General features: G+C 39.8%; 1 long non-coding RNA gene across 1 annotated transcript in view; it reads right to left on the bottom strand.

Annotated features, from left to right (window-relative positions):
- Positions 1-18178, bottom strand: part of LOC146569647 (uncharacterized) — an 81028-nt gene that overhangs the window by 23523 nt on the left and 39327 nt on the right. Inside the window, exon 2 of the long non-coding RNA XR_014893176.1 lies at positions 9201-9307. This is a non-coding gene — a long non-coding RNA (uncharacterized LOC146569647). The remainder of the gene's footprint in view (positions 1-9200; positions 9308-18178) is intronic.

Here is an 18178-nt window from a genome sequence, read left to right as displayed (position 1 = left end):
TCATTTATCAAATCCTATATTCTAGGTGAACACAGCAGGAAGCTGCGCGGAACTACAAAAGCAATTTAATATCACAACTTGGCAATCGGTTTATCCTTCAGACCACGTACCATTAGATTCTCTCAGATTTTCTGATATAACAGTATTTCATAAACTTCCCAATTTGCCTGCCAAAGTTGTCTGTGAAATTACAGCTAGTGAATATATGATGTCCAATAGGGTCATAAACTGCATGTGACAACCACATGTTGAAAAGTCCTTTGTAGTATAATGCAACCTATTCTGTCAGGTGTGAGCTACTGAGCTACTGAACAGTGGTTTAATTAAACACAGAGCACACGTCCGAGTTATCACAGTAAATAGTTGTGGATTGTATATTTGTTAATCATGATTAATGTTCCTAAATTTCTATGGAATTACAAATGAAAAATTACTAAAATAAGTACTGGCAAAATGGAATTCAAGAGCTTAAATTACCTGGTTCTGTTAACTATAGCATGTCTGCAATGGGTAAACAAAGTCGTATTAATTTTTAAGATATCTGTAGCCCGGAAGGGGGATTTCACAGTGGTTGCAGAAATAAACATCTATTTATGATGAAACACTGAATTAAAAAGAGGCTCGACTTTTTCCATTGACTTACAACTTCCCCAAAATCCACAAAAATCAAAATACATAGAAAAATGACAGTTTTGTAAGCAAAAAATTAATTTATGATAGCTGTGTAGTATTATATACTTTAGTAGATTAAGAAATATACAAACAAAAAAAGAAACAAGCTGCAGTTCATGCTTAAACAGTTAAGCAGTTGCAAAAATTAAACATGTGCTATCAATGTGTTTTTTAACATCAGAAATTGTAACTGCATTGCATTTTTGGTTTATGAGTGCAACTGTGAGATTTCACATTGCGATGCTGTATGAATCAGTGACTTCAGTCTGCTTTTATTTGAATATGAATGGTTCTAATACAGCAAAGGGTATACACAACCCTCAATTTAACCTTAGCCATTGTGTTCGATGCAGACAGGCCTTACTATTGTTCAAGATGCTGCATCTTATTTTTTTAATAAGGAAAAGGATTAAATTAAAACCCATGCAATCCAAATGAAATAGGGATTTTTGGATGCATTCATACAAAATGTGTCTGGAAAAGATAATTCCACTTAATGGAAGCATTTAAAGAAGTTGGCTGATGCATCTGCTGAAACTTGGATTACATTGTGTATGTGTGTGTGTCTGTGTGTGTGTTTTTCTTTTCTTTGTGCCATCATAAATTATATTAAGGGCAAAAACTCAACATTAACATAAATGTTTACCACAATTTCTGCCTTGTTATTATTAACTATTTTTTATTATTATTTCATTAAATATGATACGGATTAGTACATTCTTTGTCACTTATTTATCTTTATTGGGTCCTTTATTTACCATCCTCTGTCAATATATAGATTTTTCCCACTCTGCGACAGGGGCTGGTGTTAACTGTCAGATTTCCTGGTGATATCTCAATTAAGACAAAAAAAAAAAAAAAAGGAAAGTCTATTGTTTAGGGGGGTGTGAACGGATATTTCCATGCTGCAGGCTTTAAAATGGGAACAAGAATGTGTTCGGTCAGCTTGAACAGCGCAGGACGATTTTGGGGAGGACTCCTCCTTTGTGACACATGCTGCATAGACATAATGAATTATATTATAATTACAAAGCACAGTCTGTAGAAGTGGACAATATAGATATTTGGCTAGGGGGTGGAGTGTGCTGCTCCACAGAGACTGAGCCACTCCAGACTGCATTTCTATTCAGATCACTTTAACTTAGACAAATCTCAATATCAATGAATGAGGCTTTGTTCAGGAAATAAAAACATTTGAACAAGGACGCCTCATCTTCTCATACACTGGCGGGATGTAAGCAATTTTAAACACTCCGTAAAGAAACCCCCACTAAGTTCAACTTTCTCGAAAAGTACTCGCTTTGTCTTTACATAGAAATAACGACACGCAGAAATGACATACGGAAATGCAAACATATATAACACTCATTTAGTAAATAAATGTTAGCGGGGAGATGGTTCACCAGAGAAGATTGATTTGTATTGTGTGATGGCGAAGGCACTATATATTGTGGAGAAACTGGGCAAAGCAGAGCAAGTAGAAAAACAGAGGGGAGGGAAGCTGGCAGTGACTGAGAAGATGAGGATTTGACGGCAAGGTGACAAAGAGTTCAAACAAAATGAGGCTTGTAGATTAGCAGCACTCCCCTCAGTGACAGGTGTCATCTCTTGGGGCAGTCTGTCACTCTGCCTGCTGCCACTCTTTATATAATATGAGGAGGGAGAGAAGGAAAGAGAGGAGGAGAGGCAACAACACTTGCACCTCAAAAGCCATGGCCTAGCCTGCTCTACCTGCCAGCAGCCAAGATTAAAGTCTAAGTGCCCGAGAGAGAGAGAGAGAGTAATGAAATGAACAAAAATAAGCAAATGTTTATTTACCCCACTGCCTATTTTGCTTTAATGATTTCAGCACGAAAAGCCTCTGCAGAAACATCTCACAGTAAGTCTGTGGGAAATAATCAAATGGTATATATAATCCGATGTATATATAGGGAGATATGTTTTATATAAATATTTATTCGTAATGTGATAAAAATGTCTGCGTCTATAAGTTATTTAATGATTTATCTAAAAAAGAAATGTTTTCTAAATACACAGCAAGATTAATAAACTATATACTAAATATCAAATCAAATCAAATCACTTTTTATTGTCACATCACATGTGCAGGCACACTGGCACAGCACATGCGAGTGAAATTCTTGTGTGCGAGCCCCACAAGCATCAGAGATGTGCAAACACAACAACACAAACGAGCAAAATACAAGAATGGCCAACCTGAAACTAATAAATATATGTACAATATATAATAGTGTATGCATTTCTGGATGTGTATACTAAATATTTTCCTACGTGTGTGTGTGTGTGTGTGTGTGTGTGTGTGTGTGTGTGTGTGTGTGTGTGTATACACATTTTTACAAATTAAATAGTAAAAAAATAAAATAAAATAATAATAATAATAATAATAATAATAATAAAATATATAAAATATACAGAGTTGAATATGTGCAAAACAAGTGGCATTTATATACAGTGTGGAGTGCATAATGTTGAAGTTCCAGTAGTGAAGCTGAGGTGTCTATGACGTGTTCAGCAGTCTGATGGCCTGGTGGAAGAAGCTGTAATACACTCCCACTGCCAAAGAGAGGGAGAGAGGCTGAGGGCAGTACTTACCAGTAAATATTTACTACCACCCAGAACAGGCAACACGGGGAGAGAGCGCAAAACACAGTGACACAGAGAGAGAGAGCGAGAGAGAGCGACACAAAGAGAGAGAGTATTGTTCTTTTGTAAAGAGTCAGTTGAGTTTCACCCAAACCTTTAACAAGTCTGTCATACAGGAAGGTATTAACTAAAGCTCAGAGGGAGCCAGCTCCCGTCATCCTGGTGACATGCAGACTGAGACCTGCTGCTCTCTGCCCAGGACTCCAGCCATCTGCTCCACAGATTGCACTGAAACACACACAGCAAGTGCTGCTGCCACCCCTCTGGGTGAGAGAGTCACCAGAGGGTCAGCTACTTCTCCAGGACTTTCTCCCTTATATGTTTTGACTGCTCTTACGTGCATATGTTGATTAGAGTCACCAAGCAGCCTCACTAATGACATTATAATCTGCAAAGACTGACAAACTGAGAATCTACAGTAAGTCTAACAGGCAGCCACACTACACAAAAAGAGGAAATGAGAAAAGGGGGGGGGGAAGCAGGAGACATATTCTGATGTTTGTTTTTGACAGATGAGGGATGCCCCCTATTGACTTTGTCAGGAAGGATAGAAACGGGGGTAGAGAGAGTAAAACCAGTGAGCAGTAGCGACTGTAAAGAGGGAAAAAAATAATGGAGTGCCAGTGTTCCCTTAGCAGGAAAAGGGCCCTTAAGATATCATGTATGGACAAAGGAAAGACTAAGACTGCCAATATACATTAAGGTTTTAAAATATTCATTGCATAGGTTGGAAGGGATAGAAGGTTATGTGAGTATTTGGCGCCCTCCCAAATGGAAAATTCTCTCTGAATAACAATCAGGTCGTACAGAATCAGACGCATAATGAAAATGAAGACGAGCGGTTGCTGGTTATGGCGACACAGAGTAATTTTCCAAAGCCTTGAAGAGAATCAATTAGAAGTTGATCAAAAATAATTACGAGTCTTGAGATACAACTTAAAGCTTTAAGTCGCATTCTGAATTCCTTTTCTTTTTGATTCTCTGTTTTACGTTTAGCTTAAATGAATTTCCCTGATACTACAATTTCACACACTTGCAGCATGACGGCATCTGTGCCCTGTGCATTGAAAAACAAGTCGTACGCCTCACAGTGCCTCTCTGGTCTGTGAACCGGTGTCCGTTGGGGAAATCGACCACCCTGGGCACAGTTGTGCTGGAGTGAGTAATGAGGCAAGCTTTCCATGATGGCTGATACAGCCTCCCATTAACAGCCATGCTTCAGGGTATTCTCTGTTTCTGTGTTGTGGAATGGAAATGAGATCTGATAGAGCCATGTATAATTTGTTGTCACATCAAAGTGACACTTATTAGCTTTATTTCCTTATCATTGTTACATCTACAGTACCTCTGGGTAAATATTTCTGAAGAGCAGACTGGTGCTAGCTTGCTTTTGTTACGTGCTGCTGTGTGCCTCTAAGTATAGCAGTAGTCACTAACTTTCATGGAGCAGATCTTTAACAGCTGGTTGTAGAAATGTGTGTCTTCTATTGATGTTTCCACAATGGACACAATGAACAATGGACGTTAGACTACAAATAGATTTTCTGAAAGTACACATCCACTTCTGTTGGATCTTAAGGAATAGTTTGGGCATTTCTTTTCTTACGGGAGAGAAAACATTGATGTCACTTTCATTATTCCTGTGCATGTCATTTCATTCCACCGCCAAGGCTGATAATCTTATTAGTAACATCATTGTACACTATATGAAAGTAATTTTTTTTGCTGCCCTTTTTTAATATATATTTTATTCATCACTCATTGCTCTCACGCAGACACGCACATGAGAAACACACACATTAATCTCCCAGCTATTCTGAAGTGGATTATTTTGAATTCATCCAACATCCCTCTTCGTATCTTTGTGACTTTGAATTGGGATATTGCTGGATCGACCACTATCAGAGCAGAATTATTCCCCCAAGTCCTACAGAGAGCTGAGCATTGAAGGGCTATATTTCAACCATTGCATCTATAGATATGCAGCATTATAACTCATGAGTGGCACCTCATTTCACACAGCCTAATGGCTTGACACGGAGCACACTGGGGATCCAGGCAGGGGAGCTTCCCCTCATTTTTTTGGTCCAAGTTTTATGAGAGACAAGGATTAGGGTTGATTGAAAGTCAGAGTGAGCTGCTTGCATAGGACTGCACTGTTGCAAGGCTTTTCATGAAATTTGCCTCATTGATAATTTGCATTCTTTAAGAATACACAGGCATCCCACTTCATTTCACTTTCATTTATGTTTCAACAAATTCCACAGGCTCAACTTGCCAGGCCAAATAAAAGCCTGCCAAGTCAAAGATCAGTTCAGATGTGAGTCTCTCCCTCCCTCCAAAAAAAAAGAAAAAAAGAAGAGAAAGAAATTGTGCTGCAGCAGCCTTGAGATATTTAACTGATTTAGATAGAGAAGCGCAAACACTGAGGCACAGTCTACTCTTCAGTGAACTTATCTTGCACGCCTGGATGTGACAGACAGTGTAGCCCTCCAGCTTAGTTGTCATACACCGGCGACCAGTCAGAGCTCGTCAGGTTGGATGATTGTATAATTGTGTTGTGACACCTTGAACCCGCCAGTGGTATATAACCATGTTAATTTTCTGATAGCACACCGTGGGCCGGTAAAAATCAGAGTTATGATGGGTGTAATTTGTGCCTCTGACGGCAGACTGAAAGGAGCGGGTCATCAGCAGGATAAATACAAATTAAAATTGATGCAGGTCTCATTTCTGCTTGACCAGTTTGTGTTGGGAGGCTGCAGAGAGCTAGGAATGGTGCACTTGCCATTTGTGCCATTTGGTCTTCCATTTCAATTCAGGGCCTGAAGGCAAAAAATAAAATGTACCTGCCCGAAAGATGTGCTGCAGCATCACAGACGCGATAATAAAACTCTGAAGGCTGGAAATACGGCAGCGTTTACATCTCACGAACTTGAGTTTTACAAAGAGTTGTAAAACAGATAAAGTTTCTAATTTCTAAAATAAATAAAAAGCGTAAAAGAAGGTAAAGACATACTAATGGTGGATTTTTATTTTCCCAATATAAACAGAGAGACCAGACATTGTTCATGTTAATGCTTAAAACATGAAAATAAAAATAAATGAGTGATGGCTTCATTTTTAATTCCGTGTTAGCTGTTTGCCCTGGGTGCACGCGCGGATGAGCATGTGTGTGCGTACAGGTGTGTATGTGTGTAATATGTCCAGCAAAAGCAAAGTGGCATCCTCCTGAACTCCTGTCACAGCTTCTCTGACTGTGAGTTCAAGAGCTCTTCATTACAGTCTCTGCGCATCTGAGAGAAAGAGAAACAATGCTCAGAGCCCACTGCACATAACCTTTCCATTCAATCAGCAGTTCAAACTGTGTCCCGCAACTGCAAATCATTCTGTTTCTACCGAGTCAAGTGTAGCACTGAGTCAAAAAGCCTCCCATCAAAACTGGATAAAAATATCTTTGTATTGTATTGCCCGACACGCAGGAAGCTACAACACAATTCTGATACATAACTCATATGGTTGCATCGGAATAATTGTTATCATCACTATACTCAGATATACAATACCATTTGATTGGTTATATCTGATCAAAAGGAAATACAGACACTAGTGATTACATTTAAAGTTGTATGCATTAGCCATCACCATCTGTGGAATATGTATATTTATGAAAATAAGCGGTGAAACTAGCCTGACAGTACGATGTAGACGTCAAACAAAGGCTCGTCAGTAATGTTTTATACAAATCCACTGATATAATAATTATACTATCCCCAGTCCTTAGTGGAGGTTGATTGTTCTTGCTGTGAGCTAACACACTTAATTGTAGTATGCAAATGAGAGCAATTACAAAGCTTTTAGGTGAAGAGATGACAGCTGAGGTTGGTTTTATTGGGGGCCTCACCCAAACAGTTGTCATGGAAACTACATAGAATAACTGTCAAATGGATATAATCTCATGATATGTCCAGAAATTGCCTCCTCTCTACTTTGTGTTCATGAATCGCTCCATATGAAAAGGAGATTCTTTGATTACTGAACAAATTGTCAATTTGTGTTGCGCAAAAATGAAAAGAGGGCTCATTTGAGAAAAAGAAAATGCTGGATTGGGTTCAATTTCCAAACTGACGCTTCATAAAGATGTAAAATATACTCACACAGAGTCGGAAAAGCTTTGAGGCTTTCAATAATTAGCCAGATGTATAAAAAAATAATAATTCCTGACATTTATTTTTAGTCAGAATGTAAATCGGTTTAAACTGTGAATTGAGAGCCTTGAACAAACAGGCCTTGACTTAACATATGTAACAGACAGACTATAAATATATATTCATATATATATATATATATATATATATATATATATATATATATATATATATATATATATGTGTGTGTGTGTGTGTGTGTGTGTGTGTGTGTGTGTGTGTGTGTGTGTGTGTGTGTGTGTGTATGAGACTTGTATTTATTGTAGATCAATCAGGATTACAGACAGTCCACACTCAAGCAAAACTGAACAGGATTTATTCAGGCAAGTACTTACTGTCAGTGGAACCGCCCAGAGTCACTTTTCATACAGTTGCTAACATGACATGACTAATAATGGCACTGATTATTGTCATTGTCTATGATATGAAATAGGTCGCTATCTTTCCAGTTAAAATTATCATTGCCTTTTCTCACAATAAATCGTTTTTTAAAGCACACTCATAATGCTGTTTGATGAAGTTGCATGTATTTTTTAAATCTATACTTTTGATAGTAAGTTTTTTTTTTGTAGGCCTGAATGAGGCTTTTACTGTTTACTGTCATTGTTTATCCCACGTTACAATCACTCCTGCTATCATGCAAAGTTGTGGTCAAATTTTCTGCAACAAACTACCCGAGTACAACTGCTCTTGTGGAGGCTTTCATGAATTAAATATGAGTTGTGCCTGAGAATGAGATGTTATAGAGGTAAATGACAAAAGGCAGCCCGTAATTGAGGTGGTGGCAACACAGGCCTACTGAACTAATCCCTGACTCAGTCATGTGACTGGGTGTTCACCAATAGCGGCGGTTCTATTTACCACAAAGCCAAGGCAGCTGGGAAAATTGATTTCTCATCTGAGCTGTATTTGATAGCCTTCGAAATCAAAAATTGAAATGAACTAACCTACGCCCCATCATTACAAAAGAGCAAATTAAACTGTGCCACGGTGGTTCCTCCGAGCACTAGAAGCCTGTGAAGGGGACAAATTCAAAGATCCAAGCTCTTCTCAGCCCTTGACTTTGTCTTGTGTCTCGCGTCCAGCATCGTATTGAAAACAACAGCAACAAAAGAAACGTGTTTTCCTCTTGTTTGTTTTTTTTTAAGTTGCGAACACTGGCACATTTTGAAAGTACAATTCCTAAAACATTTTATAGATAATTTTCTTGAGTGTAAAGAATTAGGATGTAATTAAAATAAAATATGGTGTTTTTTTTTAGTTTTATTTCTGAATGTCTGTTTGATTAAAACATCTGCCAAAATTATTAGCTCTTCCAAAAGAAGGTTTCAAAATAGAGGAAAAATCAAGAATGCTTTAGTGTAAATTTGTCATTAAAGCAAAATAAAATTGCAAACTAATTTGGAATTAAATATAGACACTTGTTTAACTGCCAAGCTACGAAGAGTGTCTCAGTTGCTTTTATTATTACAACAATGTAAACAGCAATTTAGCAAGCATTTAGGAGTAGTACTGCTTCGTGAGAGTGAGTGAAAGTGGACAAGATGTGAAGTGAAACAAAGTAGCCGCTTGTGTTGACAAGCGACATGCCGAAACAGATGTTCCTGCAGGTGGACGTGAAGATCAATAGGCGGTGGAGAGCAGCTAGATAGTTACCTGAGCTGCTGGAACTTGTAGCAGATGTTAAGCAGACTGATGCCCTGGAAGGCTGATCAATGGACAGGAGGCAGATGGAGGAGAACATGGAGGAGTGCTGGGAGGCGCTGTTAGCAGAGAGGAACATAAAATAATAGGAGTCACATTTGATATGCAGATGGGCGCCTGTCCACAACATTAACCCATCAATGGGAAAATAAAAAGCTTCAACTTTGGGGGAAACTTCAACTTCATCCAAAACTCTGCTCCCTCCATAGGTTGGGTGTCATAGTAATTACCGGCAAATTTACCCCTTCAAAGTCAGAATCCTGATAGGGTGATTATTGGTCCCATATAATAATTCTGGCCATGTAGGGTTAGGGCAGCATGATGGCCAATAACGGGGGAGATAAATGAGATTCAGCAGTTTTGCTGGGCTAAAAAACTTGCCTAATTAGAAGTGGTAAGAGACAGTGTCAGGCTGCAATCTAAAATACTATCACCTTTACCTTGCATTAGTCAATTAAATACACAATGAAAATCCCAAAGTAACTCTTGCCCATCACTAGTGCTTATAACTAGCACATTATCCAACCTATTTTTTTTCTTCTTGTTTATTCTTATTTGATAAATTAAAAAGGAAAGTATTTTTCAGATGTAATAAATGCAGGAAACATAATTCAAAGTAGTCATTTGACAGCTTGAACACATCACATAATTCACACTGAATTTATGGCACAATGCTTTTTCCTTGCAGTGGAAAATTGCTTTCTCTCAGCTTTGATCGTGGAAATTCAAGTCAAGCTACTAACAAGTGCAGCGTCTTTCCTCCAGCTCTGTACACCTGCGTGAGCACATACACGGACCCACAGAAACACATGCTTACAGTACGCACAAAGAAGACGCACACACGCACACACACAGATCTTCTGACATCCAGTGTCCCAGTGGCCTTGCTGTCCGAGAAGCAACTTGAACTAGGCGATAACCTGATAGACTTTATCTTGTCTTTCCTGGATTTTACTGAAGCCTGAAGAAGACACTTCAACTGCGCAGCATCCCCCCAGAGTCTTAACCTTCCCCTCATCTCTCCTCGCCGGCACCGGTGCCTGAGAGCTGTCAGCGGCCTGTTGCTTATTGATGTTTCTGCATGTTTTATGTCTTTCTGCGATATGACGGCCCTGACACAGTGCTGATTTCAATCAGCTTGCCACATACCGCAGAGAGTGACAGCTAGGGAAAGTAAGAAGGACAAAAAAAAAAAAAAAAGAATTGGTAGGGATGTCATTGGCTTAGATCAGCTCCGGCCTTGTCTCTGACCGAGGATTCTCCTCCCTTCTAATGAAAATGTTTCATTCACATCTCACATCTCATGCCTCCCTTGCTGATGAATTCAATAGGAGAAAAAAGAGAAACGAATAGTGAGGGATAGAAATTCAGCTTTTGTCAGATGGAGGAGGCAAGAAGAGAGGATGACCCCAGAGCCAAAGGTTTTGACACTGCATCAATCCCTTTAGGGGTGAGGCCTGCTGGACTAGCTCTGGCTGAAGATTACTTCAGCACATCTGAGGGATGGCTGCTCTATCTATTTCACACATTCTATGCAGAAGAGAGCCTTGTATACTTTGGATCCTGAGCTGCCCTGTAAATTAGGTCTGAGATCATTCCATGGAATGAGGGGAGCTATCCAAGGCAATTCAACTCCAAACCATTGACAGAGAGCTTACCGAATCCCTGAAAAAAAGGAGACACACATCTACTCCCTCTTTCTCTTTATGATACCAAATAGAATGTACCGTGGGTAATCCCAATAAGGCTCTTTACTTGCAAATTCAAGTATATGCACACATGTACCGATAAGACGCTCCCACACAGCTTTCTCACACACGTGGTATTGAAAAGCATTCGTCAATTCTACTCTGCTGTTTGGTGCTTTGTCCCAAAGTGAAGCAGTGTCTTGGATTTATTTGGCAGCGCGCAGCTAAAACATAAAATGTTGTAAATTATCATTAGGATTTCAAGAATTCAGACTGCAAAGGAAAATATTTTTGGCATACAATAGTAGTTTTTAGGTGTTTTTTGTTCATGCACAGACACACATATATATGTATAAATATATATACAAATTACAAATAATTATACTCTATTTAGGAATCATTTAAAATGTTTTTCTTGCTTTCTTCCTATATTTGAATCTAATATTAAAGAAGAAATAAAAATCTCCAGGATCTCCTATTCTTCTCAAGCTTATGTTTGTCTCAATCAGATAAAGCACAATTTATTCACTTCAGTTTTCACTGAGAGATATCAAATTAATAGCTGCAGTCTAGGTGCTTTCAGCATGTGGCGATATTTCACATTCATTATTTTTTTTGAACACAATTACTGCGGCCATAATGAGATTCAAAACAAAGACTAAATTAGCTGTCATTAAATTATTTCAATTTCCTTACTCTAATAGAAGATTGTGACAGGTGTCATAGTTGCCGTTGTGTTTGGCATCGCAACATGTTATAACGGATAATTGATCCATCAAAAAACATCAAGCCAAAGCAATAACTGGCTTGAGTCTGGTGTACTGAACATGCAGAAAATCGAATTTAACCCCATGTTGACTAAGACGCTCCCTTGCTCTGTCGATCAAGCATGTCTTTCGTTGACAGCTCTGTTCGCATGTTGTTAAATAATCTAAAGGGAAAAAAGAAACATGAAAGAAAAAGCAGTCTCAGAGGAGCTGTCACAGAGAAAGGAAAATGCCATGGGGGGTGAGGAATGCCTTCAGTCGCACAGCTTTTCACATTTTAATTTCAGTCTGCGGGACTGACTCATGGTAGCGCCTGAGTGAGTGGGTCCTGGGAGTCAGGGCTCACACTGACCCCAGAGCATAGACTAGCCCAGAGAGATGTCAGCTGAGAGCTCCTGAGGATCACCAGGCTGCCAAGCGCTTTGAAAGCTGCTGCCAATTCAGCCTAAGTTTCAGCTGAATGGTCGCTACAGAGAAGGGGAGCGACAGCAATAAAAACAGGTTGCAAAAGGAAGAGAATTTGCTTTCAAAATGTATTTGGCCTTTGACCTTGCATCCAACCCTGTGGCCTGTGTCTTTGAAGCTGAGCATATTTTTTGAGAGACACTGAAAGAGGGGAGGGTTTTAGGGGTGGACTTGGGGCCTGTCAGTATAAATATATTAATAATCTGACAGCTTCATCTGCTTTTGAGGGTTAGACTTGACAGCTCCACAATGGCCTGCGCTGTAGTCCTTCTCGTACATGTCTAGCTTTCCTGTCTGAACAACACAGAGAGTTTATTAAGACATCACACTCCTGTGAAGTATTGATTTTACACCGGTCTCTGTCACTTACTGTATTAGACAATGCAGGAGCTCCAAAATAAACTATGACAGCTGCATGTAACCTGCTGAATATGTTTGCGAGAACTGCTCAGTTCAGGGAAAATTGCGCTTTATTTTGTTGTACATCTTTAATCTGATATCTCCTGGCCAAGTTCTGTGATCAAACATAAACACACACAACAGGAAAAAAAAGCTTTGATTTTCTTTTAAAAGGGATTTTTTTGACAGTGACATAAAACGGGAGAAATGCATTAGAGGGAAAAAAATGTTGCAATTAAGTTTCTGCATTTCACAAAAAGGAGCAATTGCTATGTTGAACAAAGGAGGGGGATGTGCATCTGCCTGTGGAAATGCGCACCGCCTCTCAGACAGTGGGTCTGTCCGTAGAGAGACAGAGGGAGAGAGGGGTCAGAGGGAGCACAGGTAATTGAGGTGTCCCCTCCCCTCCCTTTTTTTCCAGGGTTTCTCACCCCATCCTTTCACCCCCCACCCTAGCCACACAGCGGGCACAATTACGTTCCCCATCACCCCACCAGCTGGCCCCCGTGATCCCACACTTCTTACTAAACGCGACTCCATTGGCCCTTTCCCTCTTAACCTCTCAGCACCCGCTCCAGGGGAATGGTAAGGCTGCACACAGAACTGGGAAAAACTCAAGACAGTTCTACTACTTTTAACAAAACAAAAAAAGCGTGGAGAAGTTGAGTTAACTGCATGTGCATTGAGAATTAAACGCGGTTTACGGCAAGTGTGCGGAAACTGACATCTGAGTGTCTGAATCTACACACTGCAGCTCTGAAGAATAATTTAACTGCATGAGTGACTGGACTGAAATCAAGCGCCAATATGATATTGTGTCGTTAGCGTATGTAGATTAAAAAAAAAAAACACTGGCGGTGTTGTGATATTTATTTTGCATTTTAAACGAGAACAGCATTCATATGAATTTGAATGAAACTGATCATTTCCACTTTCAACGAGGAATCGCCTGTCTGATATCAAGTACGTTAACAATTTTAATCAAACTCTAATAGCTATCAACATGAATGTTAATTGAGTGGCTTGAAATAGATTTCAACATCCGAGTGTCAGTCTGATCACATTTCTCAAACACGCTCCGAGTGTCTCTTGATAGACAGTGTTTTCACTCCATCCCTTCACATTAATGAGTGGGAAGTCTCTCCTGTGCATTATTACCTGAAATAATACCATATGGTAATATGTAAACAACATCTGCATATTCATGTCATAACTTCATCTGTTTAATTAGTTCCAGCAAAGCAGTTTACCCTCTGAGGCCCTCCCTGTCAGAGCAGTGATGGTAGAGCCGTGCCCCGCTGTCGGTCCTGACAGTCCTCCATTGTTCAGTTGACGCCGCTGCCCTGTCTGTTTAATGCCAGGTGCATCTTTACAGGCCACAGATCAGGTGAAGTGAGTTGGGGAGCTTCTTTCACTCTGACGCCAAGCCTGACACATCCCTCTTTAGCATGGCGACCCACCAGTTATTTGAGGACATTCGTTTTTACTTGTTAGCGCAGTTTGGTTAAACGCCAAACTTTCACGAAAAGACACAATCTCTTATATGTGTCGCCCACTGTAACAATACTGCCGTCAATATGTGTGGTGAAGCGCATCTGTTGTCACTCTACACTACAGCATTGTTAAACAGAGTGTGATACAGAGAGCTCGGGTCAATCACATGCATAAAATAATATCAGATGCTGTTTAATATTATTATTTCATCTTTTCAGATTTATCCCCTGGCATAGATCGGGCCTATAGAAAACTGCCAAGAGGTGTAATTCACGCAAACATATGCTTCATGAATAGGTGGTCTTTGATATGTAACACTGCTTCACAACGTTGGTAGGCATGTTTCATTTGGCAACCACTATTTTTGTAAGTAAAGAAAACCATGTTAGAGCCAAAAGAACTCACGATATTTTAAAATATTTGTTCCTTCCATTCAATAAAATATTCCCCCACACAAATAAATAATAAGTAAACAAAAAAACACACACACAGAGCAATGTGGTATGAAAAGCTTGAGTGGGTATTCTCTAATTAAATTCTCCTTCATCAGGCGCTCGTTTGTGCACAAGCATTAATACTTTTGACCCCATGTAGCCTGAACACTAACATGCCTGAGGAAGGAAAAAGAGGAAGGAAATGAAAGAGAAAAACATGAGGGAATATCTTATTAGGGAAGTCAGGCATGTTTTGGCCCTCGCTTCTTGATGGCTGCTCTTGGTGTCGCGACCTACTGGCGTCTAGCTAATACGGCAGTGTACGCCGTGCCATTGTTCTCAATCAATAACTAATTATCAAAGTACTGGCTCCGACTCGTATTGTCCTCTTTGCTTGGAGCCCCTTGTTGTGGACTGAAAGACAGAAAGGGGAAAAAAGGGGAAAGGAGGGTGGCTTTTGGCTGCACAGTGATGCTGCCGCCACAACATCCTCGCATGCCTTTCAAGATATACTGTGCCGTCAGTTTGAATTACCATTCCCTACTAATTGATATGAATTAGAACAGAAGAATTATTGTTGCTGGTGAATGTCATAACGATATCCTCAAAGTAATCATGTGAGACAAAAAGAGAACAGCACAAAAAACACAAGCAGACCAAATATGAAAAGACAAATTAAGCCGACTCCTGCTAGGGACTTTGCAAACGAGGCCTTAGACAATGGAGAAAGAAAATTAGACTGCTACCAATCTGTATGTTTCATTATTTCAATCTTGTTTGCAACTATGAACCATGATTTAAATTCACCAGAATGGATTTCTTTTTCCCAGGCACACTACACTCAGTCGTGCCTTATTTGTGGGCCATATCTTAACTATCAACAGGTTCCAATGCAGCACCCTGACCACTGATACAATGTCCTTTTATCACCTTGTCATTGTTAGCTGTTTTTTTACAAATGAGCTGACAGAAATAGAGGAACTCTGTAATTTGTAGTTGGCAACTTGGAATGGATTGTGTGGTGGTGCCTACTTGTCTCTGTGCTTGCTATTAGAGTACAAGTCCTGTCATCCCACGTGGCAGCACAGTTCACTTCTCTGCAGTACTGTTGGTCCTACTGGCACCAGGTCTGGGGGCTGAGGCCCCCCAGGAACCCAAGGGGTGGCTGGTGCCCCAGTGGCAGGCAGGGGTCAGCCCAGTAAAAGTGCCGCCCTCAGGACAGTGAGTCTAATCCCACAGCAAGAGCATGGCAGCTGTAACAGCCCATCCGTTCAGCCTGTGTAATGATATCACTTGCACTGGATCTGATGTCTGACCTCATTACCAGAGTTTAATTGTGTTGCTCACAGAGTTTCAGTTCTTCCTTTCTCTGCCCTCTTTTTGTTTTGGACAGCTCCCCAAAAGAATTTCTGTGTTGCTCACAAAACAAAATTAATATCGTACACATTTGTAGCTGTTGACAACAAAAAACCAAACAAATTATATAAATAGATAAATTAAATTAAATTTCAATAACTACTCAAATGATCATTTAAAAGACTATAATCATCTAAAAGAAGATTCTAAAAATAGAAAAAACACTCATTATCAAATTTATTCCAACTTTTTAAAAAATCATAATTTGTAAACAATATATTTTTACATCTCCTCAAAGGTAAAAGCAAAATTGAATAAAAAGTGACTCAAATGCCAATTCATTTGAAAGTAACACAAATTTAAAGATGCATTGCACTGCTTATTATTTATTTTAAGATGACAGGTGGTTATTGATTGGGTAATAATATCAAACAGAAAAGCGAGTATTAAAGCAGCAGTTCATTAACACCTTTTAAATATACCTGGTCCTTATCACATTGTGTTTATTACACATGAGTGTGAAAAAGCTCCACTACATATGTAAATGACATTGCTGTTGTTCACACTTTTAATTAGGAAATTTGTTTTTACCATTACACAACTAAAGGTAATGTTTAAAAACTGACATTTTTACCTTTATATTTTTCATATTGAGGTTTTCACCACTCGGATTGATGTTAACCTACATGTTCTGGACGACTCCTGGGGACCGGGCATTATATCTCAGGGGAAATATTGCTTTTCTATCATTGCTGGCTGTTTTGATGTATAAATCCAGAAAAACCATCCCTGACCCAACTTGTTATGAGCCATCCAACCTGAGAGCAAGCCATAACCTGCAGTGCACCATGAAGGAAATAACTCTCTTTCATGCCATGATACCGCATGAAATATGAATAATGAAAACAGAGTTGTGTTGTTAATAGGAAGAATAACTGTGTTGCAAATAGCAGCTCTGTGCCTTTGCTAGCAGCATCCTTTTCCCTCCCACACAGCTCAAGAGGTAGAGTCATCTTAGTTTCCTTCTCAGTGTCCAAACTGCAGCCCTTCATAACCTGCACACCGCTAGGAAGCTAACACTAGGTCATGAGGAACAGGCCACCACTGTTAATAGGGTTGCTCTTTGAAAACATCACAACACAAGTAAACAGGGCACTCCATTGTGTATTAAGTGCAGTGAAAGTTTGACTAAAAGAATCATGATGGGTAAAGGTTACAGACAGACGATATGTTTGTGCAAACAGCAGTCTGTGTGCAGAGACACAGCAAAAGATGCTGTGCTGTATTGAAAATGCCTCATTACTACCCATCCCATTTTCTTAGGCTCATATAGTGTAGCTATGTGCCCTTGAAAACAGTCCCCAATTAATTCTTTGCAACGTGCATGTGGCTAGATTTTCCCAATATTCTCATCATGAAAGAGCAATTATAATTCCATGATTCATATGCGCAATCCATTTGAAGCAGCTAGCCTTGCCTATTGTCAGTTGTCAGAGAAGAGGATAAACCATGAAAAGGCCTAATCCTACTCTGGGCAGCAGGCTTTAATGAGCAGCCTGTCTCAGGCGGAGCCATGTGATACCCTGGCTGGGGCCAGACCAGTGCAACGTGGAGGTCAGCTCCTAATGGAGGGCTCCATGGCTTCCCCTCTGAAGAAGGGTGGAGCCCACTTACGTTGACCTGTTAAGTCAAGTTGTTCTCCTCTGACCTACCAAAAGATGCCTGGATGTGGGAGATTGTCAGTAAAGCTACAGTACAAACAGCCATGCTGCCTGCAGGCAGTGCGGCTCACTAGAAATGAAAGAAGGAAAAGAAAATGCCAGCTCGGAACAGGAGAGTGGAGCCTGTGAAAGATGTAAATTCAAAGCAAAAGCAGTAGAACTTTAACCTATGGGCTATTATGTGGCAAGTGAAATAGAGCTGCCGCTTGGAATTAAGGGACAATGGGGAGTTCAGGCCAGGGGCATTTAACCAATGGACATCTAGTGTATCAGATCCCAATCTTAATGACATCAGTGACCGAAGCTTTGCAGAAACTCTGATCTCTGGTGGCATAAAGAAAGGGTCATGGCCAGAGGGGATTAGTAAAATATATGGAAAAACTGGAAAAAAATAAAGTAAAAAGAAAGGATAATGAAAAGAGGTTATGAAAAATGGAGGGAATATTATTGCCGGACTTCTCTGAGATGCAGAGGGGAAGAAAAAGCTGTGCAAATAGTCATGGGGATTGCAAAGTCAATAATACGTGCAATCTTCACAGGCAGAAAGCTATAATCAACAAGAATCCATATTGAGGGTGAATGCCAGAGTTTTTCAAAATGTCAGTG

The sequence above is a fragment of the Mchenga conophoros genome, linkage group LG7 (assembly GCF_057382185.1).
Source record: "Mchenga conophoros isolate Kocher_MC1m ecotype Shallow Benthic linkage group LG7, M_conophoros_male_GT1.1, whole genome shotgun sequence".
Classification (NCBI taxonomy): domain Eukaryota; kingdom Metazoa; phylum Chordata; class Actinopteri; order Cichliformes; family Cichlidae; genus Mchenga; species Mchenga conophoros.
The sequence above is the reverse complement of the archived record's forward strand: the minus strand, read 5'-3'. Positions and strand labels throughout refer to the sequence as shown.